The sequence below is a fragment of the Nicotiana tabacum genome, chromosome 17 (assembly GCF_000715075.1).
Source record: "Nicotiana tabacum cultivar K326 chromosome 17, ASM71507v2, whole genome shotgun sequence".
Classification (NCBI taxonomy): Eukaryota; Viridiplantae; Streptophyta; class Magnoliopsida; order Solanales; family Solanaceae; genus Nicotiana; species Nicotiana tabacum.
The window spans coordinates 126,800,700-126,819,578 of record NC_134096.1 but is presented as its reverse complement, the minus strand read 5'-3'; the positions used below and the strand labels follow the sequence as shown (position 1 = coordinate 126,819,578).

General features: G+C 42.1%; 1 pseudogene; it reads left to right on the top strand.

The window, feature by feature from the left end:
- LOC142172103 (putative purine permease 22) overlaps nt 1–10,361 on the top strand; it is a 42,734-nt pseudogene extending 32,373 nt beyond the window's left edge.
- Nucleotides 10,362–18,879: the final 8,518 nt, after the last annotated feature.

Genomic DNA, 18,879 nt, shown 5'->3' with positions numbered 1-18,879 from the left:
CTAATTAAGGATAACAGCCTCCAATGGACCCCTGAGTGCATCAAAGCCCTGAAGGAGTTAAAGATGTACTTGTCATCACCACCGTTGCTATCAAAATCAGAATCGGGACAACCTCTCCTCGTCTATCTCACCGTGTCCGAAGTATCTGTGAGTGTTGTGATGACCAAAAATGTCATCTTTAAATTTAATAATTAATTATGTGTTCTAAGACCTCAAAAAGCACTATTTATCATTCCTCGACTTGCGTGCATAGTCCGTAAAATTTTTTTGGAAAGTTTTTATGTGAAAAATGGATTAAAATGTAAATTAGAGCTTTAAAACTCAACTGAGTTGACCTTGGTCAACATTTTTAGAAAACAGACTCGAATAAGTGTTTTGATAGTTTTGGTAGGTCCGTATCGTGATTTGGGACTTGGGCGTATGCCCGTAATCAAATTCGGAGGTCCCTAACCTGAGATATGAAATTTTGAAGAAAGATTAAAAGTTTAAATTCAAATAGTGACCGGATGTCGAATTATGTGCAAATGACCCCGGAATAAAATTTTGATGATTCCAACAGCTCCGTATGGTAATTTTGGACTTAGGAGCGTGATCAAAATTTTATTTGGAAGTTCGTAGTGAAATTAGGCTTGAAATGGCCAAAATAGGAATTTAAGTTTGGAAGTTTGACCGGGGAGTTAACCTTTTGATATCGGGGGCAAAATCCATTTCTGAAAATTTTCATAGCCTCGTTATGTCATTTATGACTTGTGTACAAAATTTGAGGTCAATCAGACTTGATTTGGTAGGTTCCAGTGTTGTTTGTAGAAATTGAAAGTTTCAAAGTTCATTAGGCTTAAATCTATGAGCGATTCGTGTTTTTAGTATTGTTGGATGTGATTTGAAGACTCGACTAAGTCCATATGGTGTTTTAGGACTTGTTGGTATATTTGGTTGAGGTCCCGAGGGGCTCGGGCGTGTTTCGGATGGTATTCGGAGTATTTTCCTTCATTTTGGCACTGCTGGTAGCTGCTGATTTCTGGTATTTAAAACCTTCTTCGTGATCGCGAAGATTGGGACGCGATCGCGTAGGCTTAGTTGAGGCAGTGTTAATTTTGTTCTTCGTGATCGCGTGAGGTCAACCGCGATCGCATAGGTTTGGCAAGCTGTGCATCGCGATCGCGTGGCATTGTTTGCGATCGCGTAAGGTTAATTGAGGGATGCTAAGTTTTGTGCTTCGCGATCGCGTGAAGCGGGATGCAATCGCGTAGCTTTGAGACCTTTTGACTCGCAAATGCGTGAAGAGGACTGCGATCGCGTAGAGCTGGGAATTCTATGCTCTGCGACCGCGTGAGGATATATGCGATCGCGTAGAGTTAATTTGGACAGTGGTAATTTTTGCTTCGCGATCGCGTGTGGATGTTCGTGATCGCGATGAGTAAAAGCCTGGGCAGAATGTTTAAGTTCTGAAAATGGGACTTCGTCCCATTTTCCATTTTTAATGAATTGGAGCTCGGATTGAGGCGATTTTTGAGAGATTTTCAGTGAAAACATTGGGGTAAGTGTTCTCAACTCAATCTTTGTTAGATTACCCGAATCTATCACTATTTTTAACATTTAATTGATGATTTAAGTTGGAAAATTTTGAAAACCCTCTTGGATAGATTTGAGGATTTGAGGGTCGAACTGTTATTGAAATTTAGTCATTTTGATATGGTTAGACTCGTGGTTGAATGTGCGTTCATATTTCGTAACTTTTGCCGGATTCCGAGACGTGGGCCATTTTTGAGTTAATTTCGGATTTTTATTGAAAAATATAGTATTTTCTTACAGAATTAATTCTATAATTTTTGTTGACTGTATCGAATTAATTATGACTAGATACGAGTCAAACGGAATCGGAAAACCGAGGAAAAAGCATACTACTTGGTTAAATTGGAGTAAGTCGAGGTAAGTGACTTGTCTAACCTTGTGTGGGGAAAATTTCCCCTAGGATTGGTATTAATTGTAATGTGATGAAAGTCGTGTACATGAGGTGACGAGTGTGTACACGGACTAAATGTGAAGGATTATGTTTTTAAATTGTGAAGATCACTGTTGCATATTAATTAATTTATTAAATCTTGTTATATTCTCCATCATTGATTTGATTTGTATACTTTAAATTTGCTTGACCTTTTTCTGCTAATTGTTTTACCTGTTTGGTTGAAACTTGGTTTCTTTTATTATGTGCATTATTTGAAATTGATTTTCTTTAAATTAAATATTATTAATATGAAGTATTTGACATTTTAAATTTGGTATTGAAGCAACGCATTAAAGATTTTGAAATATTATTTTGCTAAATTATTTATTCCTGAATATTTTTGTAAGATTTTTGTACTCATTGTGATGGAGCCGTAGGCTCTTTATTGTAGAAAAATATTATTGATGATTTGTGTTGGTATGAGCCGTGAGCTCTTTATTGTGGAAAATATCGTTGATTTATTTTGGCAAATTGAAATATTTGGGCACTTGAGGTGCAAATTATGATATATTATGATATTGATATGCATGCGGTGGTATAAGGTCTGGGTATTGAAACACATGCGGTGAGATAAGGGTGGTTTGATACGCGTGGCTAGTAAGGGGAACTACTAGAAGTCATGCGATGTGATAAGGATAGCTAAAATGCGGGATGCTATTTCGGGAAAAATATTTTCTTTAAAATAAATTGTGAAGGCTCCCGCGGTGAGATAAGGAAATGAGATATTGTGAATTTATTTATGATTTGGGACTACGAGGCGGTACCTCGGTAGTTCCCTTGTTGATATTGATTTATGGCCATAGTTGCCTTCGATTAATATTTGTGATTTTCATAAAGTTGAAAGGAATTCTGTTTTGATTCCACGAGATATTACTTGCAATTATTTGGTGTCATTAAATGTGACATACTATTTGATTCATTTCCATAGTCATTTTATCTTATTAAATTGTTTGAACATTTTTCCAAGTCATTATCTATTCTCCAGTAGGGCCTGACCTGACCTCGTCACTACTCTACCGAGGTTAGGCTTGACACTTACTGGGTACCGCTGTGGTGTACTCATACTACGCTTCTGCACATCTTTTTGTGCATATCCAGGTACATCTTACCAGTCTAGACGTCAGTGAGTTACCTGCGCACGAAGACTTCGAGGTATATCTGCCAGCGTCCGCAGACTCTGGAGTCCCCTTCTATCATTTTATGTTGCTTCCTTATTTTTCTTTAGACCTTGATACATAGAAACATTGAGAATAAATTTTTAGAAGCTTGTGACTTATTTCTACCAGGTTTTGGGAGTTGTAATTATTTGAATTGTAGTTTATTTATTTCAGATATTTATGATTATTTCGCATTGACATGCTTACCTAGTCTTAGAGACTAGGTGCCATCACGACCTCCTACGAAGGGAATTTGGAGTCGTGACAAGCGTGGTCCTGGTACGAGAAAATAAAGGTACGCAATCCCCGATCTATTACATTAGCAAAACACTATTCGATGCTGAGACAAGATACCCCCACCTCGAAAAACTAGCTCTGACCTTAGTCGTAGATTCACGAAAGCCTAGACCATATTTCCAATGCCACCCCATCTCGGTCGTCACGACTTTCTCCTTAAGAAGCATTTTGCATAAACCCAAACTATCAGGCATGTTGGCCGAATGGGCCATCGAACTGAGCGAGCACGATATTACATATCGGCCGCGAACGGGGATAAAGTCACAGGTCCTCGCAGACTTCGTCGCTGACTTCAGTGCAAAAATAATGCCCGAAGTCGAAAAAGAAGCCATCCACGCTTCTCCCCAAACACAAGACCTCTGGGTCCTGTACACTGATGGCGCATCTAACCCGTCAGCGTCTGGCTTGGGACTAGCGCAACCGTATTGTTACATATTTGCAGGATGGAATACTCCCCAACGATAAAAAATAGGCCAAGAAGCTGCGAATGCAAGCAGCCAGATACAACATCATTCACAACGACCTATACAAGAGGAGATATGGCGGCCCTCTGGTGGAATGCTTTGGCCCAAATCAGACGCGACGCGTCCTTGAAGAAGTACACGAAGGCCACTGTGGAGCTCACTCAGGCAATCGAGCTTTGGTCAGATGCCTCATATGGGCAGGGTATTACTGGCCCACCATGAAAAAGGAGGCCGCGGATTTCATGAAACAATGCGAGCAATGCCAGAAGTATGCCCCAATGATCCACCAAGCAGGCAAACACCTACACTCAGTAACTTCCCTTTGACTATTCATCAAATGAGGAATGGACATCGTGGGCCCCTTCCCGGCAAGACGAGGTAACGTACGATTTCTTTTAGTTTTAACTGACTATTTTTCTAAATGGGTAGAGCATGAGAATTCGCCCAAATACGCGAATAGGAAGTGATCGCCTTCATATGGAAAAACATCATATGCCGTTTCGGTCTCCCCAAAGATATCAGCTGTGACAACGGTCCCCAGTTTGCGGGAAAAAGGTCGATGAGTTTTTTTGAAAAAATGGCACATCAAAAGAATACTCTCAACGACATACCACCATGCGGGCAACGGGCAAGCGGAATCCTCCAATAAATCGATACTGAACATCATGAAGAAGAAAGTCGAAGACGCCAAAGGACTGTGGGCGAAAATATTGCCAGAAGTACTATAGGCCTACCGTACAATGCCAAAGACGAGCACAGAGAGATGCCATACTCATTAGTCTATGGGACTGATGTAGTAATACTGGTCGAGGTCGGGGAGCCCAGCCTAAGATACTCCCACGAAAGATGACCCCAGAACGATGACAACAGAAGGCATGAGCTTGACGAAGTAGAGGAACAAAGAGATATGTCCTACGTAAGAATGGTCACCCAAAAGCAACAAGCAGAACGCTATTATAAAAAAAAGGTCACGATCAGGCCACTCAAAGTTAGGGATTATATGCTTAAAGCTAAAACACAAGCGAGCAAAGACCCACAGGAAGGCAAACTAGGAACAAATTGGGACGACTCGTACAAAATTACGGCAACAGCAAACAAAGGGTCATTCCAACTAGAAACGATGGAAGGAAAGCGACTACTAAGAAACTAGAATATTACACACCTCAACTACTTCAACTTCTAACAGATGAAGCGCCCCAAAGTCGTACTCTTTTTTCCTCACTTGAGTTTTGTCCCAATTGGGTTTTCTCGAGGAAGTTTTTAACGAGGAGACAAGGGGGACACTTCACGTCGAAATATGCATAGAACGGCTAGTTCATTGCTTGAATTCTCAATACTTCTCCAGCTCAACCAATGAATAGACTAGATAGACTGGGACTGAAATGCCAGCCATCGCCCGAAAAATATGTAAATTTCTCCAAGTGTATGTACAAAGAACAAATGCATGAAGTTTATTTCTATTTCCTCTAAGTGTACAACCAAAGCAACGTCGCCTTAAAATCATACCGCCGACAAGTGTAACACCTAATCGGCCCTTGGCCATAATTAAGCATAGGTGATATTCGACCTCATTCAAATCAACTCCTTATCGGGCCTCGACTATAATCAAGCATAGGTGATATTCGACCTCGTTCGAATCAACACCTAATCGGACCTCGTCCATAATCAAGTATAGGTTATACTCGACCTCTTTCGAATTAATGCCTAATCGGCCCTCGGTCATAACTAAGCATAGGTTACATTCGACCTCATTCGAATTAATGCCTAACCGACCCTTGGCCATAACTAAGCATAGGTTACATTCGACCTCGTTCGAATTAATGCCTAACCGACCCTTGGACATAACTAAGCATATGTTACATTCGACCTCGTTCGAATCAACACCTAATAGTCCCTCGGCCATAACTGAGTATAAGTTACATTCAACCACGTTCGAATCAACACCTAATCGGCCCTCGGCCATAAGTAAACACACGATATGCTCAACCTCATTCGAACTAATGTCCACTGGCCCCCGGCCATGATCAAACCTAAGTTTGTTTCGACCTTGTTTGACCCCACTCGAGCTAAATCATTACGACCAAGAAAACCAAGGCAACAAATTCAAAAAGCATACAAACTCAAACAGAAGAAAAAAGCTTCAGGTACAAATAACGAAACTGGTATTTCATACTTAAAATATATTTTTACAAAAGCTCGAGAAGATGCCTACCAAAAAGTGCACAAGTCTGTGGCAACACAAAAGAAGGAAAAGAAAAGCTACTAATCGCTGCGTGGCTCAACCGCACCATCGGCCTGGTCGCCTAGACCATTGTCATCCGCCCCTTCACTGTCACCATTGCCATCAGGATACTCATCTTCATACCAGGCGTCCTCTTTAATCTGGTCCACGCCCGCATCCTCCTCGTCGTCATCGGCCTCCGGTGTAGCAGGATCGTAGCCACATGCTATCCGAGCTTCACGGGCCTTAACACAAGCATCCTCAAGGACGGCTTCCGAAATGATTCCCACCTTCATCAAATCTCTGAATATATCCAGCTGGGCCTCAGCGTGAATCCGCTCCTCGTATAAATCTCGAGGAACATCAGGGACGTTAGAAACATGGGAAGAGGATGGTCAAGCCAATAATTGTGCCTTCTCGGCCTCTAGAGCGACGACACGTTCACAAAGGCCAGAAGCCTCTTTCTCCAATTCTCCAATTCTCCAATTCGTTCATCAAGCTACTTTTCTTTAAGTCTGGCCATCTCTAAGGCATTCTCTTGCTCGGATCGGAGAACACATATGACGATCTCCAAAGCCTCCATCTTCCTCATTGCCCCCGACCGAGCTAACTCTGCCTTCTCAAGATCCGCTGCCTTCTCAGCGACCTCGCCTCTTAAAGTATCGGCTTTGAATTCACACCCCTCAATCTCAGCGCGCAATGAGAGCCCATGGGCTTGGAGATCGCTGTACTGGGCTTCGACCCCTCTACTAACTTCCAGTTCCTCCTCTTTGTCCCTTAGTGCCCCCTCGAGAACACTGCATTTTTTGCTGACCTTCACTAGCTCGTCATCTTTTTCCTTTAGCTCGTCCCTAAGAGCTCAGAAGTTTCCGCTTTCGCCAAACCACATACAAATCTCACGATACTTACCGCGGTATTCACGGTATTTTCTCTCCATCTTCAGAAAAATAGCCTTATGCCTCTCCTTTCTTCGGACGCTTTCAATCTCCAAAATCATAGTCTGAAAGAAAGAGGAAAAAATAACAAAGAGTAAGAATGAAACAAAATTTGAACTCGACAAACAAAAATGAGAGGGATCGAAAAGCCTACCCTAAGAGTGAGGTCGGATATTCTCCTGGATAAGGTAGCATCCTTCAGCTTTTCGAGGGTTTTATCCTCCACATCAGAGTAGAGGGGACCGAGAGAAGGGACCACGTCCTCCGTGTTGACCAACAAATCTCGATCTATGGGGATCGCAATAGTCCGCGTGGACCCCTCCAACCTTACTTCGAGTCGGGTAAATCCCTCCCCCATTATCATCACCTCATCGGCATCCACGTCAGATCCCGTCTTGTAACCATCCTCAGCTATGAACTTTCCTTTTATGTTGGCCATCGAAGAAGAATCCTCGGCCAGTCACGAGGCTGATGGCTCATCCCGCCACAAGTTATCAGGGACTCTCGCCGACGGCCTTTCAACTTCCATCGTGGTTTTAGAAAGAGACATATCCTCTATGGCTTCAGTCGATGGCGAAACCACGGGCGATAACTCGGTGTCATCTTCAAGCTCTATAGTTGCCGTTTATCGGATGACAAAATCGCCCGTCACTGAATCCACTGCCTGAACAACCCCTTTGCCGACACCACCAATCTCTTCTTGTGGGGAACCAAATTACCACCACGCAATGACAATTACTCTTCCTCATCCTCTTCCACTAGATGAAGCCAACGAGAAGTCAGAAACTCCGTCGTCAATATATCCGTGGGCACAGAAGAAGATGGTGCTAAAATAACAGTAGGTATGGTCGACGAACGAGTAGGCCTGGCTGCGGCAGAAGAACGAACAAAGGTAGATGATCAAGCAGGCATAGCCACAGTCACAGCAGGAACATACTCCAAAGCAGAATCGACTTTCCTCTTGCGAAACAAGGAGCCCTCAGCCTCCTCGAAGACCCTCGAACTGAAAAAGGATAAGTTTCGCCTCCACCAATAATGAACTGTAGCGTGCAATCTATCATGTGGTCAAAAGAGAATTGAAAATAATAGACGAACTCACCAGCCAAGGAAGAAGCAGGCCCGAACCCCTTGAGAAAGCCCGGCCACTCACGAATCTCCACCGTGTGAAGAAGAATCCGGCCAACCCAGTCGGAAATGTCCCCGACCAAAGGAGGAAGCACGACTTTGGTTGTACAGGGAAGAGAGAATGTTAGAACCTACTACTAGGAACAAACAAATCAAATACCTCTCACAAAAAACAGGTACTTACGAGCATGATTCCAGGTCTCAGGAAAGTCGTCCGCGTTGGCTACCACGTCCTCGGTTTTGACGAAGAAGTTGTTGAGCCAGAACTGACGATTCACTTTATCGTCCATCTTTACCACCAAGCATTTACTTCCTCGGTGGTGAAGATGCACCATCGTCCCCCTATAAAAGCTAGGGGCGAAGAGATGCATCAGATGGCAGAGTGTGACCTCGACTCCGACCGACTCAGCAAATTTTGAGAGCATCCTGATAAGCTTGTAAATGTATGGAGAGAGTTTGGCCGGGCAGACACCGTAATAGCGGCAAAGTTCCTCTGCCAATGGGAGAAGGGGGAGAGTATTGCCGACCTAGAAAGTATATGCGTAAAACGCGCCTTTGAGAAATTGGACCTAACTTTCTCACTCCGAGGGATTATTTCCTCTATCGTAGGAAAGTTCTCTTCCTATATGGCAACAGAAACCCTTCAACATGAGGGGGTATAAGCACCGCCAAAGGGACATGATCAGTTGCCATACTAGAAATAGAGGACACATTAGTCATGTTGATTAAGGGAGGGTATTCAAGCAATGAAGTGTTAGAAGCAGCGAGAATCGCTAAAATCGGTAAGAAAATACACGACAATGGAGGAAGAAGAAGAAGAAAAAGATAGAGCTCTTTGATGCTAGGGTTTTGTAAAAATTGAAACATTACCCACACACCCCTATTTATAGAAGATCAAGCGTCGAAACCAAGAAATTAATCATCATTACCTGGAACTGTAACCGAAGCGGCAGACTCAATCAGGAGACGTGTGCGAAACAAAGCAACGTCTCAGGAAATCATGCCATAATGATGTCAGTCGCCATGACGTCACCCTAATTCATGGGATTTACAACCCCAAAAATTATGGCTCATAAAAGGACACGTTACCAACTCGCCACAATCATCACGACACGTTTAGGTCGTCCAAATGCTTCAATCACATTATACAATATCCGCTCATCGAGCCCGCCTGAGGCCGGCCTTAATAAGTGGAGGGACTAACTGTATGAGATAAAATCTACCCAAGAATATTTAGGGTAATATAACATTAAGGGACGAGTCAGCCGAGGTCGGCCAGGGAGCAGCAAGATTCGTGGTTGAGACGTCACTAATGACCGAGGTCGAGCACCGCTGACAGAGCAGTAACAACTAATTTTTGAAATAGGATATTAAAGAGAATATTCTCTGCACTTGTACCATTAGGGTTTGTTAGAGATATGTCTCAAATAAATAAGAAAAGAAAGGGGGAAAAAGAATGTAATATTCACTTGATAAGAACACTTTTCACAAGAAGATTCTCTCTCTCTTGTAAAGATACAAAGATTACCTTTTTGTTAAGATTCTTACCCATATTATTCCTCACTTTTCCACTAGATCCGAGAATAGTTTGAACAAACCTTGGATTTATCTGTCATTCATCATTGTCAGGAGAAACATTCGTCTAATCCACCCTTTATTGGGTGAATCATTCCTCTTATTTACTTAAATATTATTTATTGTTATTTATTGCTAGTTACACCTCCATTATTGCTCATTCTTTATGAACATTTTGTGCCTATCATTGTCAACATTTCACTGGATCTGTCCCATCTCATGCACGTTTTTAAGATTCACATCTAGAGTTATTATCTTTAACTAGGTTTAACTCATTATTACATAAATTTAATAGTTTAGCCGAAAGTTACACTTTTTGGTCAACCAGTTCTTAGCTTAATTACGAAGGTGTCTGCCCTATTTGCTAATGTCATTACTGCATTGACTATACCTCTTATTCCAATTCTTGCTGTTATTATATTCCATGAACAGATGAGTTGGGTAAAGGTTGTTTCTATGATTTTGGCCATTTGGGGATTTTTGTCCTATGCTTATCAGCAATATCTTGATGAACTAAAGCTCAAAGCTGATATTTCAAAGGCCAATGAAGAATATGAAGTTTCCCTTGTTGAACAAGGATGAATTGGTGAGTGTCACGACCCGGAATTCCCACCTTTGGGATTGTGATGACGCCTAACATTTCACTTGCTAGGCAAACGAGTGCTAGAGGAATCTTTAAACCAATTTTGGTCAATTTAAATAACATAATCAATTAAAATAAATAGAAGCTAAAACTGAAATGCCGAATAACATAAAGCCCATAATATCTGATACAATTTGGATCTAGAGTCACAACTCACGAGCTTCTAAGATTTTCTACAAAAAGAGTCTGAAAGAAATACAACTGTTATGAATGAAAAGAAACAGTAAAATGAGGGAGATAGAAGGGGACTCCAAGGTCTGCGGACGCCATCAGATCTAACTTGAGTCTCCAATAAGCAAGTCCAAGCTGCTAAGCCTCAGGATCAGCTAGGACCGGTACCAAAATCTGCACAAGAAGTACAGAGTGTAGTATGAGTACAACCGACCCCATGTACTCGTAAGTGTCGAGCCTAACCTTGACGAAGTAGTGACGAGGCTATGACAAGACACCCATATAATAAACCTGTGCAGATAATAGTATATGTACAAGAAAACAACAATAACAGCTAAACATGTACTATTGGGAGGGGGGACATGCTAAAGGGGCACAAGATATAAGATATACAGCGGAAATGATAACTAGAACAATCAGCATGCTTTTAACCAGTGAAAACAACTAAACATAATGAAGAAAATTGAAAGGCATCACCCTTCGAGCTTTTACTCTCAACCTCACAATGAAACAATAGATACGGCACAACATTACCCATCATGCATTAACTCTCATAACATGGCACGACATTACCCTTCGTGCATTAACACTCACAATATGGCACGACAACACCCTTCGTGCATTAACACTCACAATATGGCACGACATCACCCTTCGTGCATTAACACTTACAATACGGCACGACATCACCCTTCATGCATTAACACTCACAATATGGCACGGCATCACCATTCGTGCATTAACATTCTCCCTTACCATATAACAATGAACAAGTAATAGCAGGGAGATAAAATCAACAAGAACAAGCCTTACTTCAACAATGGTTCCACAATACCAATCTCAACTTTGGAATCAATACTTAATTATCACAAAAGCTGCAAACACGATAAGAACAATCAAGTTAGTAAGTAACTAATCTAAGCATGGATAACAAGATCAAAGTAAGCAATAAACTACAAGGAACAAGTCCCACCCGCATGCTTTAACCCGACAACAACACATAAGTACTCGTCATCCCACACATACGTTATACCCAACATCTAAACATGTAGCAAATAGACAAAACAAGTCCTAATCCCTCGAGTCAAGGTTAATCACGACACTTACCTCACTCCAAAAGGTCCACTTAAAGCTCGATCACAGCTTTGCCTTTCAAACAAGCCTCCGAACCAATAGGATCTAGCAAATTACCAACCAAACGATTCAAATTAAGCCTTAGGAACTACCCACGATTGCAAAGGATTTAATTTAGGTTATTATTGAAAAAGTCAACAAAAGTCAACTCTCGGGCTCGCTTGGTCCAATCCCAAAATTCGGACCAAAACCCGATTACCCATTCACCCCTAAGCACGGTTATATAATTTGTTTTGAAATCCGACCTCAATTTGAGGTCTAAATCGCCATTTTATAAAAAACCCTAATTCTACCCAAACCCCCAATTCCCACCATGAAAACACTAGATTTTAGGTTGAAATCTTAAGAAATATAGTGAAAGATTGAAAGAAACTAGTTTAGAATCACTAACCAATGATTTGGGGAAGAAATGTTCTTTGAAAAATCGCCTCTAGGGTTTCTTGTTTTGAAAATTTGAGAGAATGAACCAAAATCCCGTCTAAATTGATAACTAGGGATTTTGACTACTTATTTGCACTCTTTTACTTTAGTTTTAGCTCAAAAATACTTAAAGCTATTCCCGAAAACTGATAAAATGTGCTTACTTGCAGGAGCATTGAAAAAAGAGTCAAAACGATGAAATTTGGACAAGGACTAAAACCAAGCAAAAAGAGCAAAGTGCAGACCGCACAATATTGAGTGCGGCCGCTGACTATGAAGGATCTCTGACAGAATGCCTTTGCAAAGTGCTGACCGCACAATTATTGTACGGCCGCAGAAGATGAGATTCAAAGAGATGGAGTTCTGAGTCCATGAAGAAGTACGGACCACACTATTATTGTGCGGAAACAGAATTCAAGAGTGCGGCTGCACTCAGAAATGTGCGGTTCGCAGAAGTCCCTCCTGTCAAGCTCAAATTTAAGAGTGCAGCCGCACTTAGAAATGTGCGGTCCGCAAAATCCGAGGACGTGCGGCCGCAACCCAGAATTGTGCGACCGCAGAAGTCCATCCTGTCAAGCCCAGCTTCAAAGTGCGGACCGTACACAGAATTGTACGGCCGTAGAACCTCCACAGGGGCAATTTTGTTCGATAATTTTGGCTGTGTATAAATAGTTCTTTTTGTCAAATTTAGGTTAAGTTTGAACTCCAAAAAGCAGATAGTCATTTTTCCTTTACTGCTTTGGGAAACTTTGTATTAGTTTATCATTTTAACATTGGATTTTCATCCCTTTATCATCTATTATGAGTTTAATCTTATTTTCTTCCTTAGTGTCTTCAGTTTTGCCTATGAGTAGCTAAATCTCTAGCTAGGTTTGTTACCCAACCCTAGTGTGGGTACCTAATGGGTGTTTGATTTAGAGCTTGTTTAAGGTTGGGTGTCTGATATTTAGCCTAATTCTTGCTTGAATTTAGGAATTAATGGTTGCAAACATTGATTCATGCCTAATTGACTTAGTCTCTACTTGAGAAAGAGAGATTAAGTCTAGGAAAACTTGGCCAACAAGAAATTGAGTGAACTCAAGAAATTGATAGCCCCAATTAAAGGGTTGAATCTAGAGATAGTAAGACCCGACTTGAGCATATATCAACGGTTTATTGAATTACCCATTTGGACTTGAGAAAGCCAAATTGGGCAAAACCACTCTAACTATCGAGAGGTATCGAGTGGGTAATCGCGTGTTGAATGCTATATTACACCCCGACTAACGAAACATGACCTAAATCCCAAAACCCGTTAGGTAACCACCTAGGTGGAAGTCACAGCCCTTCTACAGGGGGATCAATACTACCAATCAATGCATGGTCAACCAACTTGCCGGTGGAAATTTCATGACAACACCATATGCCGAAGCTTGTGAGATTTTAGATGAAATGGCGGATACTTCATCGGCATGGCAAAGTAGAGCTAATGTTCCTCAAGGTGATCCAAATATGATTCACCTATACAAAGAATTGCATGATCATGGGCAAGCAATTGCCGAGTTGACCCTAATAATGAATCAATTAGCCAAAGCTCAACTTCAACAATTTCAAGGTCCTAAGCAAATAAATGCAATGGAAGGTGTCAACATGATGGTGAACAAGCGAAGGCAAAAGGGTCAACAAGTGCAAAACCGTGTGGAACAATTTGTGTAAGATGATAGTGGGTTTGACCAAGACGAATCATACAATGAGCAAGAGGAAGAAGTGCAATATATGGACAACTCTCAAGGCTCGAATAAAAAACAATGGCAATCTCAAGGAAATTGGAACAATCAAAACCACCAAGGCAATTGGAGTGGTGATAACAACAATCAAGGTAATTGGAAAAATAACAATAATCAAGGCAATTGGAATAATCAAGGCAACCAAGGCAATTTGGGTGGCAACAATCAAGGATATTGGGGAGGCAACAACCAAGGTGGTTGAAATAATAACTAAGGGAATCGGGGGTCGGGCTTTCAAAGCCCCTCGATGTATCAACAACCAAGCAACCCGCCTCCTTATCCATCTCATGGTTCTAGCTCTTCCAATAATGAGATGGGATGGATTGAAAATATGTTCAAAGCTTCTCATAACAGCCTCTCACAACACTTCAATCCGCAATTTGGAGGTTCAATTAGGACAAATCTCGCAAGCTTTAAACACTCGTCCTAAGAGGGTACTACCTAGTGACACGATGGTGAACCCAAAGGGTGGGAACAACACGGGACATGCCATGGCCGTAACCACAAGGAGTGGAAAAGGTGGAGAGGCAACAATCTCAAACCAATGAAGAATTGTGGATGATGATGTAGTGATTCAAGAAGATGAAATTCCAAGCAATGTGGTTCAAGCTAATGATGAAGTGAGAATTGATATTGATGAAAATGTGGAGGAGACTCAATAAGAAGTGAACCCGTCTAGGGAACACGTAATTGACATACCGGAACTGGTAGTGCCAAAGACCAAGGCACCAATGCCAAGGCCTCCTCCTCCATACCCTTAAAGGCTCGCCAAGAAAAATAGCAAGAACCAATTCAAGAAGTTTATTGACATGATGAAGAGCTTATCCATTAATGTGCCATTGGTTGAGGCGTTGGAACAAATGTCCGGCTATGCAAAGTTCATGAAGGATTTGGTGACAAAGAAAAGATCAATGAATTGTGAGACTATCAAGATGACACATCAAGTGAGTGCTATTGTGCACTCAATGGCTCCGAAATTGGAAGATCCCGGCACTTTCACAATCCCTTGCACTATTAGGAGCGCCGACTTTACCAAAGCTCTATGTGATCTAGGGGCGAGTATCAACTTGATGCCCTACTCGGTGTTCAAAACTTTGGGAATTGGGCAACCAAGACCCACATCTATGAGGTTACAAATGGCGGATCGTACTATAAAGAGACCATTGGGTATTATTGATGATGTGTTGGTTCGTGTTGATAAGTTCATCCTCCCGGCGGACTTTGTGATTCTTGATTTCGAAGTGGACTATGAGGTGCCTATTATCTTGGGTAGACCTTTCCTTACTACATGGAAGGATCTTGTTGATGTGGAAGCCGGTGAGCTCACCTTCCAGGTGGGCGATGACAAGGTGGTTTTCCATGTATGCAAATCTATGAGGCAACCGAATAGCAATGAAGTTTGTTCGTTTGTGGACTGTGACCGAGGTGATTGTTGATGATGTTAAGGCCATGATGAATGTTGATGATACTTTGGAGGCCGTATTGCTTAATCATGATGATGATTAGAAGGAAGGCTATGTGGAATGTGTTAATGCATTGCAAGGAATAAGGTCATACACTTATGAACCTCGAAAATTGTCCTTAGATCTTGAGAACCATAAGACTCATCCAACAAATCCCTCAATCGAAGAGCCTCCCACTTTGGAGTTAAAGCCATTGCCTCCACATCTAAGGTATGAATTCCCTGGGCCATGTTCTACTTTATCGGTTATTATTTCCTCTTGTTTGACTAACGTGCGGGTAGACTCTACTTTGGCAGTGCTACAAAAGAGGAAGAAAGCTATAGGATGGACATTGGCGGACATTCAGGGTATAAGCCCCGCCTTTTGAATGCACAAGATTATTTTGGAGGAGGATGCCAAACCCTCCGTTGAACATCAAAGAAGATTAAATGAAGCAATGCAAGAGGTGGTGAAGAAGGAGATCATAAAATGGTTGGATGCCGGGGTTGTTTACCCCATTTCCGATAGCTCGTGGACCTCTCTGGTGCAACGTGTCCCAAAGAAAGGGGGCATGACTGTTGTCACAAATGACAAGAATGAGTTGATCCCCACAAGAACGGTGATCGGGTGGAGAGTGTGTATGGACTATCGGAAGCTCAACAAAGTCACTCGGAAAGATCATTTCCCACTCCCATTCCTTGATCAAATGCTTGATAGGTTGGCCGGTCGAGCTTTATATTGTTTCCTTTATGGATATTCCTGCTACAATCAAATTCTTATTGCTCCGGAGGACCAAGAGAAGACTAATTTCACTTGTCCCTATGGTACTTTCGCATTCTCGCAAATGCTATTTGGGTTATGCAATGCACCAGCGACTTTTCAACGGTGTATGATGGCCATATTCACCGACATGGTGGAGGATTTTCTTGAGGTCTTCATGGATGACTTTTCCGTGGTTGGAATTTTTTTTGATGATTTCTTGAACAACTTGGATAAGGTCTTGGTAAGATGTGAGGAGACAAACTTGGTTTTGAATTGGGAGAAATATCACTTCATGGTCGAGGAGGGCATTGTCCTCATCCACAAAATTTCAAAGCATGGTATTGAGGTCGACAAGGCCAAAATAGAGGTAATCTCTAAAATCCCACCCCTTGCATCTGTGAAGGGAGTGATGAGCTTCTTGGGTCATGCAGGGTTCTATCGCCGATTCATCAAGGATTTTTCCAAAGTGGTGAACCCCTTGTGTAAACTGTGGAGAAGGATGCCAAGTTCCATTTCAACGAGGACTGTATGAAGGCATTCGAATTGCTCAAGTTCAAATTGACTACTACTCCCATTATCATCACACCAGATTGGAGCTTGCCTTTCGAGCTCATGTGTGATGCAAGTGATGTGGCGGTTGGAGCAGGTTTGGGGAAACATATCAACAAAATCTTCCATCCGATATACTATGATAGCAAGACCATGAATGATGCCCAAGTCAACTATACAGTGACCGAAAAAGAGCTACTTGCTATTGTCTTTGCTATGGAGAAGTTTCGCCCGTACTTGATGGGTACAAAAGTGATTGTCCACACCGATCATGCGGCGCTTCGGTAGTTAATGAGCAAAAATGATTCAAAGGCAAGGTTAATGCGATGGGTGCTTATATTACAAGAGTTAGATCTAGAGATTCAAGACCGCAAGGGTAGTGAAAACCAAGTGGCGAAGCACTTGTCTCATTTGGAGGAGGAGGGGAGGCCACATGACGGCCTTGAGATAAATGATTTCTTCCCCGACGAGCAACTTCTAGCCATTTCAATGACCGGGATGCCATGGTTCACCGACTTAGCAAATTATCTTGTGAGTAATATTGTACCGAATGAGTTCTCTTCAAACCAAAGGAAGAAGCTCAAACGGGATTGCCTTGACTATTATTGGGATTAGCCGTATCTCTTCCGGATTTGTACCGATGGTGTGATTCGACGATGTGTACCGGAGGAAGAACAAGTGGAAATTCTTGAGGCTTGCCACTCTTCACCATATGGTGGTTACCATGATGGAGCTAGAACTGTAACAAAAGTGTTGAGTTGTGGATTCTATTGGCCTACTCTTTACAAGGACGCTAGAGATCTCATCAAGCATTGTGATGAATGTCAAAGGGCCGGTGGGATTTCTAAGAAAAATGAGATGCCCCTAACCACCATCTTGGAGATTGACATTTTTGATGTGTGGGGCATTGATTTCATGTGTCCGTTCGTGAGCTCTTATGGGAACACTTACATTTTGGTAGCTGTGGATTATGTGTCAAAGTGGGTTGAAGCCGTGGCTTTACTCAACAATGAAGCTCGAAGTGTGGTGGCATTTTTGAAAAAGAGCATCTTCACAAGATTCGGTACTCCAAGGGCCATTATTAGTGATGGGGGATCGCACTTTTGCAACAAAACTTTTGATACCTTACTCACCAAGTATGGTGTCACTCACAAAGTCTCGACCCTTTATCATCCTCCAGCAAACGGGCAAGTGGAAGTCTCCAACCGGGAGATCAAGAGTATTTTGTCAAAGACAGTGAATGCCAACCGGACGGATTGGTCAAAGAAACTTGATGATGCTCTTTGGGCTTATAGGACGGCTTACAAAACACCGATTGGTATGTCTCCATACCGGTTAGTGTTCAGGAAAGCTTATCACCTTCCGGTGGAACTAGAGAACAAGACTATGTGGGCATTGAAGAAGCTTAATCTTGAATGGGATATTGCCGCCAACTTAAGGGTGGCACAATTGAATGAGCTTGATGAATTCCGGTACTATGATTATACAAGTTTGTCCTTATATATGGACAAGATGAAGTACCTCCACGACAAGTACATCCGGAACAAGGAGTTCAAAGAAGGTGATCTTGTGTTATTGTTCAATTCTCGGTAACGAATGTTCCCGGGAAAGTGGAAGTCTAAGTGGAGTGGTCCGTTTGAGGTTGTGAATGTGACACCATTTGGTGCATTAGACTTGAAGAACAAAAATGATAAAGTGTTTAGAGTCAATGGTCACCGGGTAAAACATTATCTTGGAAAAGTTGATGATGGCCACGTCGTGGGGTTAATTCATTTCAAGTGATTGATGGTAATCTGCGTTATGCCGCGACGTTAAATCAAGCGCTTCTTGGGAGGCAACCTGTGTTTCTTTTCATTTTTTTATTTTCTTCTTTTTAGATAGGTTTTGTATTGAGCTAACTAGTTTTGAAGTGAATTGCAGGAATGAGTGCGCATTGCAGGTACTGTGTTCAAAATAATTGGCCAAGTGTTGAAAAAATGCGGACCGCACAATTTTGTATGCCACAGCAGAGAAGAATCTGCGGCCACTCAATTCTTTGTGCGGCCGCACAACTGGAGACCCAAAACTCCAACTCTCTGAAGTTTTGAATTGTAGAGAAAAGGCCATTCTGCGGCTGCACACAAAATTGTGCGGACCACACAAATTTCTTCGGCCACACTCACTTTTGTGCGGACAGCAGAACTTCAGCAAGGTTTAGGTAAAGAGTGCGGAAC